At 43.0% G+C, this 23,687-nt stretch overlaps 1 protein-coding gene across 1 annotated transcript in view; it reads right to left on the bottom strand.

Moving 5' to 3' along the window:
* The window catches only part of LOC126160029 (protein FAN-like), a 174,942-nt gene that overhangs the window by 30,159 nt on the left and 121,096 nt on the right, over nt 1-23,687 (bottom strand). The gene's annotated exons all lie outside the window — the stretch shown is intronic.

Below are 23,687 nucleotides of genomic sequence, written 5' to 3'. Positions count from 1 at the left end.
GCCTGCTGAGGACCACCGCAGTCCTAGGTTCTTGGATAAACCATGAAAATCTGCCACATTATCCCATACACAAACAGAGCCGGCCTGCAGAAGATTGGTGAGACCATATCTGATGGTAAGGTTTGCATATTAGTGGGAAATGATGGGCTTCAGATAAATCTGTTAGAGATACAATCGTGTCAAGATCGTTACAGGAGAAAGAAAACTGGCATTCTACGGATCGGAGTGTGGAATGTCAGATCCCTTAATCGGGCAGGTAGTTTAGAAAATTTAAAAAGGGAAATGGATAGCTTAAAGTTAGATATAGTGGGAATTACTGAAGCTCGGTGGCAGGAGGAACAAGACTTCTGGTCAGGTGAATACAGGGTTATAAATACAAAATCAAATAGGGGTAATGCAGGAGTAGGTTTAATAATGAATAAAAAAATAGGGGTGCGGGTAAGCTACTACAAACAGCATAGTGAATGCATTATTGTGGCCAAGATAGACACGAAGCCCATGCCTACTACAGTAGTATGAGTTTATATGCCAACTACCACTGCAGATGACGAAAAAATTGAAGAAATGTATGATGTGATAAAAGAAATTATTCAGGTAGTGAAGGGAGACGAAAATTTAATAGTCATGGGTGACTGGAATTCGACAGTAGGAAAAGGGAGAGAAGGAAACATAGGTGAATATGGATTGGGGCTAAGAAATGAAAGAGGAAGCTGCCTGGTAGAATTTTGCCCAGAGCATAACTTAATCATAGCTAACACTTGGTTCAAGACTCATAAAAGAAGGTTGTATACATGGAAGAATCCTGGAGATACTAAAAGGTATCAGATAGATTATATAATGGTAAGACAGAGATTTAGGAACCAGGTTTTAAATTGTAGGACATTTCCAGGGGCAGATATGGACTCTGACCACAATCTATTGGTTATGACCTGTAGATTAAAACTGAAGAAACTGCAAAAAGCTGGGAATTTAAGGCGATAGGACCTGGATGAACTGATTAAACTAGAGGTTGTACAGAGTTTCAGGGACAGCATAAGGGAACAATTGACAGGAATGGGGGAAAGAAATACAGTAGGAGACGAATGGGTAGCTCTGAGGGATGAAGTAGTGAAGGCAGCAGAGGATCAAGCATGTAAAAAGACGAGGGCTAGTAGAAATCCTTGGGTGACTGAAGAAATATTGAATTTAATTGATGAAAGGAGAAAATATAAAAATGCAATACATGAAGCAGGCAAAAAGGAATACAAACGTCTGAAAAATGAGATCAACAGGAAGTGCAAAATGGCTAAGCAGGGATCGCTAGAGGACAAATGTAAGGATGTAGAGGCTTATCTCACTAGGGGTAAGATAGATACAGCCTACAGGAAAATTAAAGAGACCTTTGGAGAAAAGAGAGCCACTTGTATGAATATCAAAAGCTCAGATGGAAACCCAGTTCTAAGCAAAGAGGGGAAAGCAGAAAGGTGGAAGGAGTATATAGAGGGTCTATACAAGGGCGATGTATTTGAGGACAATATTATGGAAATGGAAGACGATGTAGATGAAGATGAAATAAGGGATATGATACTGCGAGAAAAGTTTGACAGAGCACTGAAAGACCTAAGCCAAAACAAGGCCCTGGGAGTAGACAACATTCCATTGGAACTACTGATAGCCATGGGAGAGCCAGCCATGACAAAACTCTACCATGTGGTGAGCAAGATGTATGAGACAGGTGAAATACCTTCAGACTTCAAGAAGAATATAATAATTCCAATCCCAAAGAAAGCAGGTGTTGACAATTGCGAAAACTACTGAACTATCAGTTTAATAAGCCACAGCTGCAAAATACTAACGCGAATTCTTTACAGACGAATGGAAAAACTGGTAGAAGCCGACCTCGGGGAAGATCAGTTTGGATTCCGTAGAAATACTGGAACACGTGAGGCAATACTGACCCTACGGCTTATCTTAGAAAATAGATTAAGGAAAGGCAAACCTATGTTTCTAGCATTTGTAGACTTAGGGAAAGCTTTTGACAATATTGATTGGAATTCTTTCAAATTCTGAAGGAGGCAGGGGTAAAATACAGGGAGCGAAAGGCTATTTCCAATTTGTACAGAAACCAGATGGCAGTTATAAGAGTCGAGCGGCATGAAAGGGAAGCAGTGGTTGGGCAAGGAGTGAGACAGGGTTGTAGCCTATCCCCGATGTTATTCAATCTTTATATTGAGCAAGCAGTAAAGGAAACAAAAGAAAAATTCGGAGCAGGTATTAAAATCCATGGAGAAGAAATAAAAGCTTTGAGGTTCGCCAATGACATTGTAATTCTGTCAGAGACAGCAAAGGACCTGAAAGAGCAGCTGAACGGAATGGACAGTGTCTTGAAAGGAGGATGTAAGATGAACATCAACAAAAGCAAAACAAGGATAATGGAATGTAGTCGAATTAAATCGGGTGATGCCGAGGGAATTAGATTAGGAAGATGAGTTTTGCTATTTGGGGAGCAAAATAACTGATGATGGTCGAAGTAGAGAGGATATAAAATGTAGACTGATAATGGCAAGGAAAGCGTTTCTGAAGAAGAGTAATTTGTTAATATCGAGTATAGATTTAAGTGTCAGGAAGTCGTTTCTGAAAAGTATTTGTAGGAAGTGTAGCCATGTATGGAAGTGAAACATGGACGATAAATAGTTTAGACAAGAAGAGAATAGAAGCTTTCGAAATGTGATGCTACAGAAGAATGCTGAAGATTAGATGGGTAGATCACATAACTAATGGGGGAGGTACTGAATAGAATTGGGGAGAAGAGGAGTTTGTGCCACAACTTGACTAGAGGAAGGGATCGCTTGGTAGGACATATTATGAGGCATCAAGGGATCACCGAGTTAGTATTGGAGGGCAGCGTGGAGGGTAAAAATTGTAGAGGGGGACCAACAGATAAATACACTAAATAGATTCAGAAGGATGTAGGCTGCAATACGTACTGGGAGATGAAGCAGCTTGCAGAGGATAGATTAGCATGGAGAGCTGCATCAAACCCATCTCTGGACTCAAGACCACAACAACAACAACAACAACAACATGATGAGAGAAGTAAGAAGTTGAAACCTGGTGCTGGCACATAGCCTACTCACTCTCAAACAGCTCTAAGGTGATTGCCGAGTTTAACATCCTCTTCCTAAGGATGATACGGATGATGATGATGATGATGATGATGATGATAAGGATGGTATTAACAATATTGCATGACCTCATTTCATGGAAGAATGCAGAGAGCTTTGGAATTTAATTAGGACATCGGTGCGAAGACTCGTGATGAGGGACTTTACGTCACGACCCCTCCTGTTGCCTCTGCCACAGAGGTAAAACGAACATTGTCAACAGCACATGTCATGCTGCTGGTAAATTGGCGAATATCTTCTACATGCTAAACCTGAGGTTGACATGTCTACATTGCCCCCCACCCCGTCCCTTGCTCTCCTTCTTGTGTAAGAGAATAATTAGAGAACTGTTACAGTTTTGGAAAAATTGACTGCTTTCACAAACATTCTGAAAATAACTTTGTTAGTTCCTTTTGTGTAACTTTTCCTCCAGCTCTAACCAATTTTAGTAAAACATCTGACACGTATTTCATTATACCTCGAATGGCCTTATACATCTAATGTTTTATTACTTTTGGAACATCATTAGCTAAATTCACCATCAGGCTTCAAGAAATGTGTGAAGAAGATCAGCCACAATGCCATCCTCTGCCTTTGGAAGCCATTTGGATGTGGTGGGAATGGACAAGAACGCTATCCCAGCTACTTTCAACTTTCTGAAACATGGAACCACTACTTTGCTTTCCAGTAGCTCCTCAACTGACCTCTTGAGGCTGAGTGCTCCCTATTCCAGTCTTTCCACTAAGTAAAAAGCCCCTGGCAGTAACAGGAATTGAATTAAGGCCCTTCACATAGCAGTCAAATATGCTGACAACTCAGTTATGGAGGCAAAGAGGAATGGCAAAATTTACTTGATTAATTATATGTTTTACTAATTTATCTCTTGAACTACAAATATACTTAAAGAAATTTAAAATCTAACAATGGAAACAGGATGGAATAACAACAATAGTATGAAAAGGATAAACTGCTACTCACAATACAGAGAAGACACTGTGTCACAGACATACACAACGAAAAGAATGCTATACATTTAAGCTTTTGGTCAAAAGACCTTCTGAATTAAAAAACATTTACACATTCACACAAGCACAAATCACACATACCTGGTTATTGTCTCTGGCCACTGAGACCAGACTGTGGACTGCAACAGCACCTTATAGGGGAAACAACCTGGTGGGGGTTGTGAGGATAAGAAGGGAGCTGCGATGGGGAGGGAGAGAGAGAGAGAGAGAGAGAGAGAGAGAGCAGGGTAGGGGTGGAAGAAGGTGTAGTGCTGCTTGTCAGAGTATGCAGGGATGTATGTAACAGGTCTTGCATAGGGATAAGGTAGCGCTGCTAGGTGCAGTCAGGACATTTGAGAAGGTGAGGTAGGGGAGGGGGGTGGGTGGGAAGTGGAGTGCAGAAGCAGAGAAGGGGGAAAAGATGAGTGGGTGTGCTGGTGGAATAGAAGACTGTGTAGTGCTGGAGTGGGAGTAGGGGAGGGGTATAGATAGCTGAAGGACAGGGACCAGTGAAGGGTGAGGCCAGGGGAGTTACGGGAATGTAGGATATATTGCAGGGTGAGTTCCCATCTACGCAATTCAGAAAAGCTGGTATTAGTAGGAAAAATCCAGATGGCACAGGCTGTGAAGCAGACATTGAAGTGAAACACATTGTGAAAGGGAGCATGTTCAGCAGCTGTGAGATCCAGCTGTTTCCTTGGTCACAGTTTGTAGGTGGCCATCATGCAGGCAGACAGCTTGTTGGTTGTCATGCCCGCATTGAAAGCAGCACAGTGGTTGGAGTTAAGTTTGTCACTCTTATGACTGCTTACACAGGGAATTCCACTTTTAATGACATAGGAGATGCCTCTGGCCAAATTGGAGTAAATAGGTGGTGGTGGGAGGATGTATGTAACAGGTCTTGCATCTAGGTCTATTGCAGGGATATGAGCCATGAGGCAAGGGGCTGGAAGCATGGGTGGAGAAGGGATAGACAAGGATACTGCATATGTTCACTGGGCGATAGATTACCACTGTGGTAGGGTTGGGAAGGAAAGTGGGTAGGATATTCCTCGTTTCAGAGTACAGCGAGAGGTAGTCAAAATCCTGGTGGAGAATGGTATTCAGTTGCACCAGACCTCAGTGGTACTGAATCACAGGAGGAGTGGTCCTTTATTGCCATATGGTGGGAGTGCTGGAAGTGCTAGGGGACTGGAGAGACAAGGTACGGGAGATCTGCTTCTGTACAAGGTTAGGAGGGTAATTACAGTCTACGAAGGCCTCAGTAAGACCTTTGGTATATTTGGAGAGGGACTGTTTGTCAATACAGATGCAATGAGCTAGAGTGGTGAGGTTGTATGGAAGGGACTTCTTTGTACGGATGGGTGGCAGCTGTCGAGGTATTGCTGTGGAGTTGTTGCTGGTGGTTGGTACTTTTGATATGGATGGAGGCAATGACGTACCCATTCTTGAGGTGGAGGTCAACATCTAGGAAGGTGGCTTGTTAGGTTGAGGTGGACCAGGTGAAGAGAATGAGGGAGAAGGTGTTGATGTTCTGCAGTAAGGTGGACAGGGTGTCCTTACCTTCAGTCCAGATCACGAAGATGTCATCACTGAATCTGAACCAGGTGAGGAGCCTGAGATTCTGGGTGGTTAGGAAAGATTCCTACAGATGGTCCACAAATGGATCAGCATAGAATGGTTCCATGCAAGTACCCACTGCTGTCCACTTGTTTATACGTAAGGTCTTCAATGGAGAAGTAATGGTGGCCAGGAATTAGGTGGTGTCTTTGGAGTGAGTCAGGCACTGGAAGAGGTGGTGTTCCATAGCAGCAAGGCCATGGTCATTGGGGATGTTAGTGTAGAGGAAGGTGGCATCACACATGCAGAGTGCCGTGTGGTAAAGGAGCAAGAACTATGGCAATGCAGTGGAGGAAACGGGCGGTGTCTTTTTTTAAAAAAAGAGGATAGACTACGGTCAACAGGTAGAAAGTGTTGGTCCAAGAGAGTAGAGATTCTCGCAATGGGGGCACAGTAACCAACAACGCAGTGTCCTGGGCGATTAAGTTTATGGCCTTTGAGAATGCATGTACAAAGTAGGATTTCTGGGAGTGGTAGGGGTGAGGGGTGAGGGGTGAGAGGGTGTGTGTGTGTGTGTGTGTGTGTGTGTGTGTGTGTGGTGAGAGAGAGAGAGAGAGAGAGAGAGAGAGAGAGAGAGAGAGAGAGAGAGAGACCGACCCTGTATGTCCATATTTTCAGAGATGGTTGTGGGACTTGGCTATTCGCTACAGGATGTCAAATCAAACATCTTTCAGCCATCTAATTTCCAAGTTTATTTCATTTGGGGATTTACTACACCATATTCAGGCCCCTGACTGACATGTAGGGAGACTCCACCTTGGTTCTGGTTTGAATGTTTATCTAACAGTTGGCAGATGATGGTTGAAGCGATCGCTATAGCAAGCAGAAATCTACAGATATCATATTTGAATGCTGGCCCCTGTTTTGACTAGAGTGGAGGTGGAATCTTCTACATGTCAGTCAGGGGCCTGAAGATGGTGTAGCCAAGTGCCAGAACTGGTAGCCAAATAAAATAAGTCTGGAAATTAGATGGCTAAAAGGTGTTTGATTTTACATCAAATTACCCATCTCCAGCTGCAACCCTTTCTTCCACAATGACCCCTATTGTTCAAATTCCACCAGTCCATGGTGCCCACCAACCAGGGTCTATATACAGACAAGGAAAAAAAATTCCTGGATTTTTCCCAGATTTCTTGGTTAAAAATACAGTTTTCCCAGGTAAATTACACTTTTTTCATGTTGTGTGGCAATATACTTTCCCTCAGAACTGTAAAACTTATTCAATCCTTTGAATGTTTAAGGTTTTATACATGGGTGTAGAACTTTCCATCACTTCAGGGAAAAAAGTGCATTTTAGAAAGATTTTTGATAGGCAGCAACACGTACACTGCAAGTTTTCATATTGCGAAAGTATAAATTTGAGTTCCACAACATACAACATGTTAGTTTCTGAAGCATTGAAATCGAGATCACAGTGTGCTTTTGTAAGCCAATCATCTCTCATGTCATGTGATCCCACCAGCTAATGACAGCAGATATTCGGAGCATAGGACACGTGATGCAGTCAGCCAATAGCAACATCACAGTTCATTAGCACGAACACGCAAATAGGAAGAGTTAATGGTTTAAATTAATACACATAGTACAAGAAAAGCCAAGCTTTAACATACAGTTTTGGTCTTGCAGATTAATAAGCAACAAGAAAAGCTAAGCTTTCACATATAATACTGGTCTTTTTTGCATGTGTTACACTTTAAAATATATCACACAAATTTGCCAGTTACATTTTAAATAATGACAGAAATGTTTAATCTTCCAGGCTCAAAATTCTTCAAAGTGTTAAGTTTTAAGTGAGAGTCAAACGCTCTGTGATTTAAGAAATTCACCGCACATTCTCACACATACTGTAATTCATCTTGCATAAATACCCTTCTCCCCACTGTAACTCAGACTGCTCTGCACATACGTGAATATGGCAGCTTGGGCACACCCAAAAAAAATTTCTGGGTAGCATCTGGCTGCCCGATGCTACTACTGATACAGCTACCAGCCACGCTTCAAGTACCCAGAAGTGGAAGAATTTACTGGTCATACATGACTCATCTGCACATGCATTTGAGACCCATGGCAACTGCTCAAATAAACCTATATGTTTTTTTGTTATGAAGTACTTCTTCACAGCCTTCATCCTAAAGCCTTTGACACATTTTGCTGTTGGCAGGCGCTTTCGTGTGCACTGTGTTTTGTTGTTGTAAATGGCACATTTCCTTTGCAACTTAAGTTTTATTATGTTTTTTCCTCTTGTTTATGTCTTATTGCTGCAGTACTATTCTGCAGAGGAGGGATACAGAAAAATTCTTTGTATGGTATCAGTTCTTACCCATCAAAATTTAAAAAAAAATTACCTGGAAAATGCAACAATAAAAAATTCCTGGAATTCTAAAAAAATCTTGGGTTTCTCCTAGTTTTCTCCTGGATTAACAAATTCCTGGGTTTTTCCTGCATTTCCTAGTTGTCTTAGGGCATATACACTCTGCCAACCTAATCCTGCCAAACCTTGCTGTAATCCCTCATCTCCATCTGTAAAATTCGCCTGTCCTGCAATCCCAAATTCCTGCATGCCACCTCTCACACTGAAACTCTTGCCCTCCAGGAATTAAAACGGCACGCACAACAACCACACCCAAAAACCCTCCAACAAGTTCACCTCTACCACCCACCTTAGAGTACCACTATACAACACCTCTACAAGAGCCTTCAAACCTCCCTGACATCCCTTCATACCTGCAAAAAATTCCTGACATACCTACTACATTTACTACATCCTTAGAAACTCCCATCACCATACCGAATCCAGAACCTAAACAGACCCAAAACACAGTCATGAACCTTACCTGAAAAGCTTTAGCCCCGCAGAAGTATCAATCCTTTCCAAAAGCCCTACCTTTCGCCCCACTCCCAAATTCAATCATGCTGAACCTTCTCTTCTTCTCCTAGGTCTTACAGTGAAAGCACTTTCTTGTCACCAACTCTGTCAATCCGACTCAAACCAAAACCAATAATAAAGACAGCCTGACTGAGTTCACACCTCCATACAAACACGATCCACCCTGACTGCCCCAGATCCCCTTCTTAACCTCAAACCTAGCCTCACCATCATTCACCAAATCACTCAAAATGGAAACTAGCTTTACATATGCAGAAAGAACTGCAATCCACCAACTATAAACTGTTCCCAACTTAACAATTCTACCTGCTGACACAGAGGGATTACCAGGACGAGAGACTCTACCAGCTGTCAGCTTCATCCACCTACAAACTCTGCTACAGTGACCTCATTCCAAAAATCCAACATTATCCCCAATCTCTGTTCATATCCTCAGACACATTAAAGAACCTCTCCCCTATGTATCACACACTCCCCCACTCTCTGCCCCCCCCCCACCCGCCCCTCCCTTCCTAACCAGTACCACTCCCCACAACCACAATTTCTACGTTTCCTAAGTCCATAAAACCAACCAGCCAGGGCACTCCACCATGGCTGGTTACTATGCCCCAACTAGGAGAATCTATTCTGTCATGGACCATCACCTTCAGCATATTACCTGTAACTTACCCTCCCACACAAAAGATACCACCCATTTTCTCCATAGTTCCTGTTCCTTTATCACACTGTGTCCTCCCACTACATTAACATCCCCAGTGCCCATTGGCCTTGCCACTATTGAACACCACCTTTCCCAGTGCCCAACTGACTCTAAACTTACCACCTCCCTCTCAGTCACCATGGTCAACTCAAATATATCCTCATCCACAATTACTTCTCCTTTGAAGGCATCACCTACTAACAAATCCATGGTACAGCAATGGGTACCCACATGGCACCATCCTATGCCAACATATTCATGGACCATCTAGAGGAATCTTTCCTAACCACCCAGAATCCCAAGCTCCTCAGCTGGTTCAGATTCACTGATGACATCTTCATGATCTGGACTGAAGGTGAGGACATCCTTTCCACATTCTTGCAGAAACTAACACCATCTGATCCACTTGCTTCACATGGTTCTACTCAACCCAACAAGCCACATTTCTTGATACTGACCTCCACCACAAGGTTGGCTACCTCAGTAACTCTGTTCATTTCAAACTTATAAACCACCAGCAATATTTCCACTTGAACAGCAGGCACCCATTCCATACCAAGAAGTCCTTTCTATATAGACTAGTCACCCAAGTTAGTCATATCTGCAGTGACGAGCTGTCATTATTGAAATACACTAAGGGTCTCACTGAGGCTTTCACGGACTGAAATTACCCTCCCAGTCATGTACAGAAGCAGATGTCCTCTACCTTGTCTCTCCAATCACCCACCATCCAGCCACAAAATAGCACTCCCCTCATTGTTCAGTACCACCCAGAACTGGAGGAGCAACCTCATTCGACTCCCTTTCATCATGCCCTGAAATAAGGAATATTCTACCCACTACCCTTCTCACCTTCCTACAGTGGTATTCTGTCGCCCACCGAACCTTCGCAATATCCTTGTCCATCCCAACCCCCCACTCCCAACACCTTGCCTCGTGGCTCATGTCCCTGCAATAGATCTAGATGAATGATCTGTACAATACATCCTCCCACCACCATCTACTCCAGTCCAGTCACAGGTGTCTTCCACCCCATCAAAGGAAGGGCTACCTGTGAAAGCAGTCATGTAATCAAGAAACTAAGCTGCAACCACCGTGCTGCTTTCTATGTGGGCATGACGAGCAACAAGCTGTGTCTACATGAATGGACACTAACAAACTGTGGCCAAGAGACAGCTACACCACACAGTTATTGAACATGCTGCTCAACAATGTCACTTCACTTCATTGACTATTGCATAGTGTGCAGCATCAGAATCCTTCCTATCAATGCCAGCTTTTCTGAATTGCACAGGTGGGAACTCTCCCTGCAATATATTCTGCATTTCTATAAACCTCTTAGTCTCAACATTTGTTAGTCCCTGTTCTTCAACTACCTCCCTTCCCTGCTACATTCCAGCACTAAACATCCTTCTATTCCACCAATGCACTCACCAATCTTTTTCTACTTTTCTCCTTCTGCACCCCCCACCCCCTGCTCAACCTCCTGACTGCACCTAGCAGCCCTACCCTGTCTGACGCATGTCCCTGTATGCTCCCACCCCTACCCTGCAATCCTTCCCTCCCCACTCCAGCCTCCTCCTGATCCCCACAACCCACACCAGATTGTTTCTCTCGTGAGGTGCTGTGGCAGCCCACAGTCCGGCCTCAGTGGCCAGACACACTGGTCATGTATGAGTGAGTTGTGCTTGTGTGAATGTGTGTGTGTGCTCTCTAATTCAAAAGAGGGACTTTTGCCTAAACGTTTAAATGTATAGTACTCTTTTCGTTGTGACTGTCTGCGGCTCAACTTCTGCCCCATATGATGAGTAGCAATCTACCCATTAAAGAAATTTAGGAATTCCAGTACCATTTTTCACATTGTATTAGTTATTGCACTGTCTCTTATTGTAACTGGTAAAATGCGATGTCTAAACAAAATCAGATTTTGTTCTGTTTTCTTCCTATGGATATTGTTTTGCAATTGCTCACACACAGAAAATTTTCATTGTATCTTCTCACATTCCTTATGACATGTCTGAACAGTTTTATTTCATTTTATGTAATCTACCTTGCTCCTATTCAAATTTCATTGAAATTCTTACCTTCTGTTTAATAGCAGCCTTGTTCTTTTGAGATTTTCTTTAGCTCTCTTTGTAACTTTTGATTCTTGCATAAGTTCCTTTCTTAAATAATTGGCCATTTCATCTATTTCTGTATAACCTTGATTTCTAAGATGCTGAACCTGTTCCTTAATGCTGTTTGGTAGTCAACTAATTGGTGAATCAGATAATGACTGAAGATAAACTGAATAAAATATAGATAAAAGAAATTATGGCACATGCTGACTAAAAGAAGGGATATATTGATAGGACTCATCCCTGGGCAACAACACACAGTTAACTTTCTAATGAAAATAAGTGTGGAGGGGTTAAAATTGTACAGGAAAATGTGGGTTTGACAACAATAAATACGTTCAAGTGTATGTAGGGTGCAGTAGTTATGCAGAGATTAAGAACCTTACACAGGATAGACTAATGAGGAGAGCTGCACCCAATCAGTTTCTGGATTTAAGTTCGCAATGACAACAATCTATTAAATTTGTCAACCTGACCTGTCCTGGGAGATTAGTTTCTGTGCATCAAAAGACATGATAAAGGGGAAATGCTGGAGTAGAAACTACTACTCAAAAAACCTTGGTCTACCTGGAAGAACCTTGTGAGGGCCATGGTGAAGAGTGTAACAATCTACGAGGCAAATCAGAGCAGGTGGTGATCAGTTTGGGTTATGTAGTGGAAGTAGCAATGCTCTATGTTGTGACTGCTGCACAGACTAGTTTCACCATGCAAATAGGCATCCATTCCTTTGGTAGTCACAGTTGGCAGAAATGAAGTAGATTGGTATGGTAACTGTACTGCTACCTGCAGGTGTGGTCACAAAAACTTTAAATAGTTATAGCACTGGGAAGCAGAATATAACAGGAATCCATCAGACTATATTTCCAAAGTACACGTAGTTCTTTGCCAAAAATGTTATGATGGTTTCCTCTTGTGCAAAATATTCCAGAAGAAAAATAGTCCCTTATTTAGCTATCTGAATAGGGAATACTTGGGAGGAGCTATTGCACAAAAATATAATGCCAATTAGGAAAGAAGAAGGAAGATTGGGTTTAATACCCTGTCAACATCGATGTCATTAGAGACAGAGCACATGCTCCGATTGTGTCAAGGATGGGGATGGAAATTGGCTGTGCCCTTTCAAAGGATCCACTGTAGTATTTGCCTACAGCCATTTGGGGAAATGACGGTAAACCTAAATCTGGATGACCGGAAGTGGGTTTGAACATCGCCCTCCCGGATGCGAGTCCAATGTTGTAACCACTGCGCCACCTCGCTCTCCAATTAGGGTGGGCACATGGAATAGTAGAACATTAAGACAGTGCCCGATGCTTTCCCACATCCGCCATCGTTCCCACCATTTAATGACACTAAAGAAGACTAGAAAGCTTACTTACATCAGCTGAGACAACATTTCATGGCTTTTCGGGTCACATATGACCCCTTGCAGTGGTAATTGTTTTTGTCTTGGGCCTCCCCAGACATATTCATTCTCCTTCGCAAGTTGGCACCTTTGTGTGATCCTGTGGCTCTGTCTTTACAGGAGATATGCCGTTTGCTGACAAACTATTATTCACAGCGCTACCAGGTGGTTGCCTCTTGATGGAGTTCCACCAGTACCATAAACAGCCTGGTCAATCATATTGTTCCTGGGTCATGGACTTCCAGGGTCTCAGCTGTTGATGCGATTTTACACACATCAATCAGCAGCGTAAGGCTTCGTATGCGGACTCCCTGATCTGGGATGTGGTGGTTCAGCTGGCTCGTGATCCTGAGGTCCACACTGCGGCGTTGAAACTCGATAATCTCTCATTGAAAGAGATTCTCCGCATTGCCCACTTATTTGAAATTGCTCAGGTGGCTAACAAGCGTCTCATGGCACTGCCACAAGTGGTGGCGATCAATGCATCTCTGCAGGTTCCACCCTCACGATGTAGACGTGGCCCGGCCAACACAGGCCAGCGCCGTCGTGACTCCTCTTTGTCTGACGTCTCTATGGCATCAGAGCCTCCGGTTGCCCCTCATTGCGGCCCGCTTCCATCTTGCCCACAGTACCTTACCGCACACTCTCGAGCTGATTGCCCCCACCACTGGAAAACGTGCATGCTGTATGAGAAGGAGGGCCAAATCTGATCTGTTTATTGTAGTCGCTCGACTCATTCCTGTTCTGCCCCTACTGGGCCTCAGGATACAGTAAATGCTCTGCAATCGGTCATCCCGCTGGAGGACTGATCAGCACGGAAGCTATTCCTCACACTCTGCCTTTCTACTGAGGATGTCAGTTTTCAGGTCGACACTGGGACCACTGTCTCCCTGATTAACATTGTGACATATACCTGCCTGGGCTCCCCTGTGTTGTCACCTCCCTCTCGGCATTTGTTCGCCTATGGTGGCAGTTCCATTCCCTTTTATGGGCAGTTCATCGCCCAGGCGACATGCAAACATGTTCCCCAGCTCTTTACTCTATTTGTCATCGACCATCTGTCGGTTTAGAATATTTTTGGGCTAGATGCATTTCAACTGTCTGGCTTTTCAATTTCCAAAGAAGTTAAGGTCGTTTCCATGGCTGTTCCTTTTCAGGACTTGGACGATCTGTGCCCAGCTTTTACATCATTGTTTGCAATGGATCTTGGGTGTGCTTCATGTTTTCAGGCACACATCACACTTCGGCTGGATGCGCATCCTCGCTTTTTCCGGGCCAGACCCATTCCGGTGGTGTTACAGAGAGCAGTCAAGCAGGAACTTGATCGGCTCCAGGCTGCTGGTATCCCAGAGCCTGTGACATACAGTACGGAAACCCAATGGGTCCCTTCGGCTGTGTGGGGACTTCTGCGCTACTGTCAATGCCCAGTCCTTAGTAGACACTTACCCCATTCTCGCCAAGCTTGTGGGGGGCGAGTACTTTTCTAAGATTGACCTGGCGGAGGCATACCACCAGTTACCCTTGGATGCCGATTCCCAGAACATCATGGTTATCAATACAACTTTTGGATTATAGAAGCACAAGTGCCTTCCATTTGGTGTCTCTTCGGCGCTGGCCATTTTCCAGCGGTTCTTGGAGCAGCTTACGCAGCCTGCATGAATTATCTGGACAATATCTTGGTCACTGGGCATTCCCACCAGGAACATTTGCACAACCTCAGTGACTCATTACATGCTCTGCAATCTGCAGGTTTACACTGTCAACATGACAAGTGTTATTTTTTTCAACCAGAAGTGGAATACTTAGGCAACGGACTTACCGAAGATGGCATTCGCCCTTCAGATCACAATGTTGTGGCCTTTGAGGCCCTTCCTCGTCCCAAGGACTTACCTGAACTCCAGGTGTTTTTGGGCAAGGTTATTTATTACTTCTTTCCCCAAGCTGCATCCATTGCTCAACCCCTCAATCACTTGCGTCGCAAAGGGGTGAATTTTGACTGGACTCCTGCCTGTGACCAGGCTTTTCTCCATTTAAAGACGATGCTGAAGTCCACTCCTTGCCTTACTCCTTTCTCTCCAGAGTGCCCCTTGGTTGTGGCGGCTGATGCGTCGGCATATGGCATTGGGGCAGTCCTCATACATCAGAATACCAATGGCTCAGAACAGCCCATCACTTATGTCTCTAAGGCATTAACCCCAGCACAATGGAACTACTCCCAGATCGAAAAGGAGGCCCTGGCAATAGTGTTTGCTGTACAAAAATTTCTCATCTATCTCTTTGGGGCCTGATGGACCATAAACCCTTAGTTACACTTGTTTGGACCCCACTCTCACCTTCCAGAGTGGATGGCTCAACGTCTTCAGCACTGGGTGTTATTTTTACGGAATTACACTTATACCATCCCGTATAAGCCCACCGCCCACCATGCTAACGCAGACGCTTTGTCACGTCTCCCAGCAGGCCCTGATCCTGAGTTTGACCACAGGAGGTCCTCTGCTTTTACATTGATTCTGCCTGCCTGGACACACTGGATGGTCTGCCTCTTAGGGCTGCTCACATTGCCACAGCTACACGCAGAGACCCTACCTTGAGGCAGTTTCTCCGCTACGTGGTCCACGGTTGTCCCTCCTGTATTACTCGGTGGATGTGGTCCAACTTCAGCCCCTGGTGCTACCTGTCCCACAGGCTCTCCATGGGCGATGATGTCCTTCTGTTGGCCATGGAGTCGGATGCCCATCAGGTGGTCATCCCTCTGGATTTTCGACATCACGTGCTCAGTTTGTTACACTGCGGGCACTGGGGTATGTCTCGCATGAAAGTTTTGGCTCACCGGCACATGTATTGGCCCGGCATCGATGGTGATATTGACCGCCTAGTCTGCAGGTGCACTGTTTGTGCGTGTCACCAGACAAGCCACCCCTCAGTCGTTCGCAACATGCCTGTGCCTCGCCCGCCCTGAGATCGCATCCATCTCAATTTTGCAGGCCTGTTTTTGGGGCCCATGTGGTTACTTATTCTTGATGCCTACTCCAAATACCCATATGTCATCCGCATGGCAGTCACCACCACAGATGCCACACTCATGGCCCTGGCCCAGGTTCTCGCCATTGAGGACCTGCCTCACACATTGGTCTCTGATAATGGCCCCCAATTCACAGCATCCTTCTTCCACGACTTCTGTCAGGCCAACAGCATCAAACATATCCATAGCCCGCTTTTCCACCCTTCCTCCAATTGGGGCAGTGGAGAGGCTTGTCCGCACTTTTAAACAACAGTTGACAAAGGCAGTTTGAAACATCTCCAACAATGTCGGCTCTCACCCTGTTCTTGAGCATGTATCACACCACATCAATTGACGGACATAGTCCGGCGGAGCTCCTCTATGGGAGACAGCCACGGACCCTGCTCCATTTGTTGATGCCGTTGCCCTCCCACCCCTGCTCCCGGTCCTCTCAGTGTTACGCACCCAGCACAGCCATGTGGACGCGCATGTACGGGAGCAACGCGGGCTGGGTGCCCGCCACGGTCGTCATGACCCATGGGCAGTGAGTGACGTCAATGTAGACGTCGAAAGGATTGGAGCGCCGCCATCATAACCAGCTCTACCCACATATCCCGCGGGACTCCCAACGCCGCCACCTCCTATGCTACCTCCTTCAGGTACAGACGTGGTCCTTGAGTCGCGGCCACTGCCCCCAGTTGCTGCCTCCCCGCGAGCCTGCCAACAGCCCTCCCCGCCCCCAGGGGGATTGGAGGCTCCCTCTGATGCCTTGGCCTCTGGGTCGGCCATCATGGACACCTCAAACCTCCCTTCCTCCCTGACAATGGCAGACCTGCTGACCACTGTGGCACCGTCCAGGGTGTTTTCGCCCATATGCACAAATTTCGGGGGGAAGGATCTGGTACCAAGTGCCGCAGGTTTCGAATCTGTGCCAGACAGCATGGAACTCTATGACCACTAGAGGTCTCTGCAGCAGTCGCGCCGTAACCCATAGCTGTGCGCACTCCTGGACCCAAGTCAAACGTGAGGGCGCCACTGTGGAGTACCTGGTCCCAGCAGCCAATAGTAACACACCCTGTCGTGTATTTAAGCGGCTGCCTCTCACTCATTGAGGCAGTCTGGTATTCGCGTTGAGTCAGTTGATATCCCACTTACAGACATCGTTTTTACATTGTGTGTGCTTACTTCCTGTTTACGAGTGGGCGTTGTTTTGATTTCATGAGGTTATCTCTTGTGACCCCATTGCTTAATAATTTGTGGTTGATCTTGGTGTCTTGATCGGTTGTCTGTCGTCCTGCTTGTCCTTCCATTCCCGTTTGCCCCCCTTGTTTGTTCGCAGGCTGCACCCGTTCGGTCCCACTGCGTTTTCGTTAGCAGCAACACCATGACCGTTCCAGTTGCGGTTACAACACGAAGCAAACTGGCTGGGCTGCTCATTGTTACCACTAATATTTGATTTGTATATTACATAGGTGGTGAGGGAAGTAAAGTGGGAGTTGTTCAAATGAAAACTAAAGGAATAGCAAGTCCAGTGTGTAGATATTCAGGATTGTTAAATGTTAAACTGGGCAAGAGATCCTTAATGAGATTGACAAATTTTGCTATCTTGGAAGTAGAACAGAATGAAACTGCACAAAAAACAGTAGTAAGAATTACACACAACAAAAGGGTTTCTATCAAGAGCTACAGTTGCTAGCAGCCAACAATATAAATCTTAAGACTAAGAAAATATTCATGAAATGTTCATGTGCAAAACATGGATAATGGAGAGGACAGAAATACAACAAAAACCTTTGGCATTTTTTGCTACAGGACATTGCTGTACATCAGACTTATTTAGTGCCCAATGCTTCGATCGTGTAAAGTGTATGGTCTGCACAGATTTTTGTTTGTTTGTTTTGTTTTTCTTTAATTGAATTTTTATGTTGTTCAGAAATTGCATCATCATCTACAGTTTTTGCACTAATTAAGACCATAAAAACATCGTTTTTTTCTGAATGTACTTCTGATCAAAAACCAGTTCTGGTAGCTGGAGTCCAAGGTTTTTGTTAACCATGCCTTTTACTTTCTTGTAGTGATATTTCCTTAGAAACTTTCATTCCCTAACACATTTCTTTAAATCTAACCGAGAAGTGAAATACTAATTTTCATAGGGTTAGCTTTTTTCATTTTTTTAATACAACGAAATAGTTTCTTAAAAATTTTCACCCCCTATTTCATTTCTTTGAGGGTTGCATTTTCTAAAACAGTGAAACATGTATTTATTAATTTTTAACCGAAAAATCAAATACCAGTTTCCATAGATGATGATTTTACCTCCATAGTGGCTGAATTTCCAAAAATGCTGATTATATGCTGCCCAACCTCTTTGAATTTACATATGTCTGCCTGTGTCTGTATATGTGCGGATGGGTGTGTGTGTGTGTGTGTGTGTGTGTGTGTGTGTGTGTGTGTGTGTGCACAAGTGTATACCTGTCCTGTTTTCCCCCTAAGGTTAGTCTTTCCACTCCCGGGATTGGAATGACTCCAGATCCTCTCCCTTAAAACCCACATCCTTTCGTCTTTCCCTCTCCTTCCCTCTTTCCTGATGAAGCAACCGTGGGTTGCGAAAGCTTGATATTTGTGTGTGTATTTTTTATTGTGTCTATCTACCAGTGCTTTCCTGATTGGTAAGCCAAACGAAAGCGTTGGTACGTTGATAGAGACACTAACAACACAAACAAACACACACACACACACACACACACACAAAATTCAAGCTTTTGCAACCCACGGTTGCTTCATCAGGAAAGAGGGAAGCAACTGTGGGTTGCGAAAGCTTGAATTTTGTGTGTGTGTGTGTTAGTGTCTCTATCAACATACCAACGCTTTCGCTTGGTAAGTTACATCATCTTTGTTTTTAGATATATTTTCCCACGTGGAATGTCCCCCCCCCCTCTCTCTCTCTCTCTCTCTCTCTCTCTCTCTCTCTCTCTATATATATATATATATATATATATATATATAGAGGGAAACATTCCACGTGGGAAAAATATGTCTAAAAACAAAGATGATGAGACTTACCAAACAAAAGCGCTGGCAGGACGATAGACACACAAACAAACACAAACATACACACAAAATTCAAGCTTTCGCAACAAACTGTTGCTTCATCAGGAAAGAGGGAAGGGGAGGGAAAGACGAAAGGATGTGGGTTTTAAGGGAGAGGGTAAGGAGTCATTCCAATCCCGGGAGCGGAAAGACTTACCTTAGAGGGAAAAAAGGACAGGTATACACTTGCACACACACACATATCTATCCGCACATACACAGACACAAGCAATGTCTTAAGGTAAGGTAAGGTAAGGTAAGGTAAGGTAAGGTTACCCCTAAGGTAAGTCTTTCCACTCCCGAGATTGGAATGACTCCTTACCCTCTCCCTTAAAACCCACATCCTTTCGTCTTTCCCTCTCCTTCCCTCTTTCCTGACGAAGTAACCGCTGGTTGCAAAAGCTAGAATTTTGTGTGTATGTTTGTGTGTCTATCGACGTGCCAGCACTTTCGTTTGGTAAGTCACATCATCTTTGTTTTTAGATATATTTTTCCCACGTGGAATGTTTCCCTCTCTCTCTCTCTCTCTCTCTCTCTCTCTCTATATATATATATATATATATATATATATATATATATATATATATATATATATATATATATATATATATATATATATATATATATATGGAAACATTCCACGTGGGAAAAATATATCTAAAAAGAAAGATGATGAGACTTACCAAACAAAAGCGCTGGCAGGTCGATAGACACACAAACAAACACAAACACACACACAAAATTCAAGCTTTCGCAACCAACGGTTGCCTCATCAAGAAAGAGGGAAGGAGAGGGAAAGACGAAATAATTTGGGTTTTAAGGGAGAGGGTAAGGAGTCATTCCAATCCCGGGAGCGGAAAGACTTACCTTAGGGGGAAAAAAGGACAGGTATACACTCGCACACACACACATATCCATCCGCATATACACAGACACAAGCAGACATATATATATATATATATATATATATATAAACAAAAGTGCTGGCAGGTCGATAGACACACAAACAAACACAAACATACACACAACAAACGGTTGCTTCGTCAGGAAAGAGGGAAGGAGAGGGAAAGACGAAAGGATGTGGGTTTTAAGGGAGAGGGTAAGGAGTCATTCCAATCCCGGGAGCGGAAAGACTTACCTTAGGGGGAAAAAAGGACAGGTATACACTCGTACACACGCACATATCCACCCGCATATACACAGACACAAGCAGACATTTGTAAAGGCAAAGAGTATGTGTGTATGTTTGTGTGTCTATCGACCTGCCAGCGCTTTTGTTTGGTAAGTCTCATCATATTTCTTTTTAGATATATTTTTCCCACGTAGAATGTTTCCCTCTATATATATATAATGCTCATTTTCATAGTTCTAGTTTCAAAATTGTCTTAACAGTGACATATTTTTGGAAAACAGTTTGTCATTTATTTCACCCCCCTTAGGAGTGGAATTCTGAACAATCCTTTCTTAAATGATGCCTGCAGTATAAGATCAGCACCCTCTCCAAATTTCAAGTTTCTATCCTTAGAGGTTTGGGCTGGGTGATGGGCTAGTTTCATCTCCTGTAGTGGCTGAATTTCCAAACGCAGTGAAACATGTATTCTTCCATTTTTAACCACGAAAACAAACTCAAATATTAATACATTTAGCTTTAAAAATGCTTTGATAATGAAATACTTCCATAAAAAATTCATTCCCTATTTCACCACCTTAGGGGTTGATTGAATGTCCAAAAACATTAAAACATGCAATTTTCTATTTGAAAATGAGAAGTGAAATGCTGCTGTCACCAGATGTTAGTAGTTTTTTAATGATTTATTTTTAAAAATATATTCACTCACTATTTCACACCCATAGGGGTTAAATTTCAAAAAATGATGCTAAAACACACATTTTTTTTTAAATTTCTGACCAAGAAACCAAGATACCAATTTTCGTAGTTCTAGCTTAAGAACTGCCTTAATAGTGACATACTTTCAAAAAACCTTTCTTCCCCTATTTCATACACTTAGGGGTTGAATTTCAAAAATCCCTTCTTAAATGGTGCCTACAGCATAAGATCAATACCCTCTCAAAATTTAAAGTTTCTCTCCTTAGCGGTTTTGGGTGGGTGATGATGAATAATGAGTCAGTCAGTCAGTCAGTCAGTCAGGACACTGCCTTTATGTATATAGAAGGATCGATTGAATAAGAAATGAAAAGATCCTGCGATGAATGGATGAGAAAAAGGCCTAATAAAGAAGTTAATGAATTAAAAAAGAGAATGGTTGGGCACATATTGTGACACAAGTCATTGCTGATACCTGTAGTAGAATGGGTGCTAAAGAGAAGTAATCACAACAGTAGGCCTATGTGTGAATATATAAGGTAGATCATTAATGATGTGGGATAATATAGTAATGGTGAAATGAAGAAGAGAGATGATGTGGGAGAAATTGTCAAATGCATCAAACCAACTATAGGCCTGATGAACAAACTAATAATGTCCTTGTTATTAATCAAATCTCATACTCTACATTTATGACAATCTGCCTGATGCTTCTGCTCCTTTGTAGCTTTGTATCTAGTTTTATTCTGTGTCTTTTGAGTTTATGATCACCTGAAATTCCAAAATAGTTTAGGAACACCATAATTTGTATATATTTATTACATGATGAAATACAGTCAATTTCACTTTGAGTTCCACTGGTCCTCGCCAAGTCATTTTCTCTTTGCTTTCTGCTGGAAGAAAGTGTCAGGGACAAATATGCTGTTTTCACTGAATTTGAACTCTGATATCACATCCAATGTTTCTCAATAAAGAATCATTTTTTGTGTTATTTTCACATTAAAATCCGCCCCCCCCCCAATATTATCATTTTATTCCAGGATATGCTGTCATTCATCAGGTTCTGTACCTGTTCAGAGGACTGATACCTCCACATAATAATGTGGACACACTGCTGCATAATTTTGGATGATTTTCACTCAATATCTTTCACCTATTTTCAACACAGGTCTCACTGTTTTGTCAGACTACTGCTTTTAATCTTCCTGCTTACAATGAACCTCACACCTTAACTTCCTTCAGACTCTGCCCCTCTAGTAAATCACAAGATCTGATTTTCATTCCCCTTAAATAAATATAGCAGAAGCAGTTGCTTCTCTAAGATCTATATTACTGACTATTTAGAGAAACTTCAGGTAGAAAGATGCAAGTGCAGAAGCAGCTGGGCTTGCCCCACAACTTCAAGCCACTGTGTTCCCTCAGTTCACACACCCAATATTCTTTCACACAAGCTGGAATACTGATGTCCCAGAACTTGAACACAGCAGTAGAGTATATGAACTCTATCCATGATTCATGAGACTGCCTGAGTGCAAAGAATTTGACAAGAAACATGAACAACATTAAACTTCAGAAGAACAATATTCATAATATTCTCATCTCAGATCTTAATGTTTCTGAATTTCAATAGTCTGGGATCAATACAACCAGAGTGCATACTGGTCACATGCCAGCAGAGCCCTCAGTTTACATTCAAGATTGATATTTTTCAGGCCATTTAGACTTTGGATTGTTTGTAATGCATTTGGTCCAGAGGGCAGCAGACTTTGAGTCATCACACTGCCTGCAGTGCTGGTTAGTGAGCAGCCCCTCCATATTTGTTCTCCACAGAGCAACTCATCAGGACTGTTATGGGTATTATCTGCTGCGAAGTGTGAATGTCTGGATTGGGCACTTGTCACCCTGGTTGATTCTCTTAATCAACGCTAAGATGCAATTATGGGATCTCTGTCTTTTTTAGTAAAACCGTTCAAAACTTAAGTGGTGTTAAAAGGGGAAGAACTTTTCTGTCAAGGCATGAACATTGTTTAAGAACAGAACCTAGTGTTAAGCCCAAAGTAAAGGAGAAGCTAACTATATTACAACTATGTTTATGACAGTACTGTATCTACTAACCTTTCCTATGTCTGCACGGGGTGTGTCTGATTACATACCAAAAAATAATGCCCAGAGAATTTCATAACAAACTGGAACAGTAATTTTTATTTGTCTATTTATTTAATTTTGAGTCAATGACAAAATTATGTAGAAATAAACAAAACTTACTGAAAAACAATAAAATATAATAAAAACATAGTCTTGTGAAATTACAAACTGAAAAGATAAAAGTAGTAGTAGTAGTAGTAGTAGTAGTAGTGACAGAAGAGTGGAAAATGGCACATTGTTCTGCTTCATAAGAAAGGGGACAAACATGATGCTGACAACTGGTTGCCTCTAAAATCCTTTCAAAAATACTTCTCATTAGGATAGAGTGACCCTACATAAACAACCAGGATTCTGGAAAGGCCACTCCTACACTGGGCAAATTCTCAATTTGAAGTCAATCATCTGTCACAGAAAGCTGATTTCCAGGAAAATTGTGCTGTCTTTCATAGACTTCAAAATGACTTTTGACTTGATGGACAAGGAGACTCTGGATGGGATAATCAAGGAATTTGGTGTCAATCCCAAACTGGCAAACATAATCAATGAGACATTAACAGGCACAATCTCCCAAGTGAAGTTCGTGGGAGAACCGATCCGAGTCTTTAAAATAAAGACAGGTGTGAGACACGGTGATCATCTATCACCACTACTGTTCACCTGTGATCTATAAAAGATGGTGATTGTTGGAAAATTAAAACTTGTAAATACAAGAATAAGCCCGATCTGTTAAGAATTACAGCCAGCTGCTTGGTC

The sequence above is a fragment of the Schistocerca cancellata genome, chromosome 2 (genome assembly GCF_023864275.1).
Source record: "Schistocerca cancellata isolate TAMUIC-IGC-003103 chromosome 2, iqSchCanc2.1, whole genome shotgun sequence".
Classification (NCBI taxonomy): Eukaryota; Metazoa; Arthropoda; class Insecta; order Orthoptera; family Acrididae; genus Schistocerca; species Schistocerca cancellata.
The sequence above is the reverse complement of the archived record's forward strand: the minus strand, read 5'-3'. Positions and strand labels throughout refer to the sequence as shown.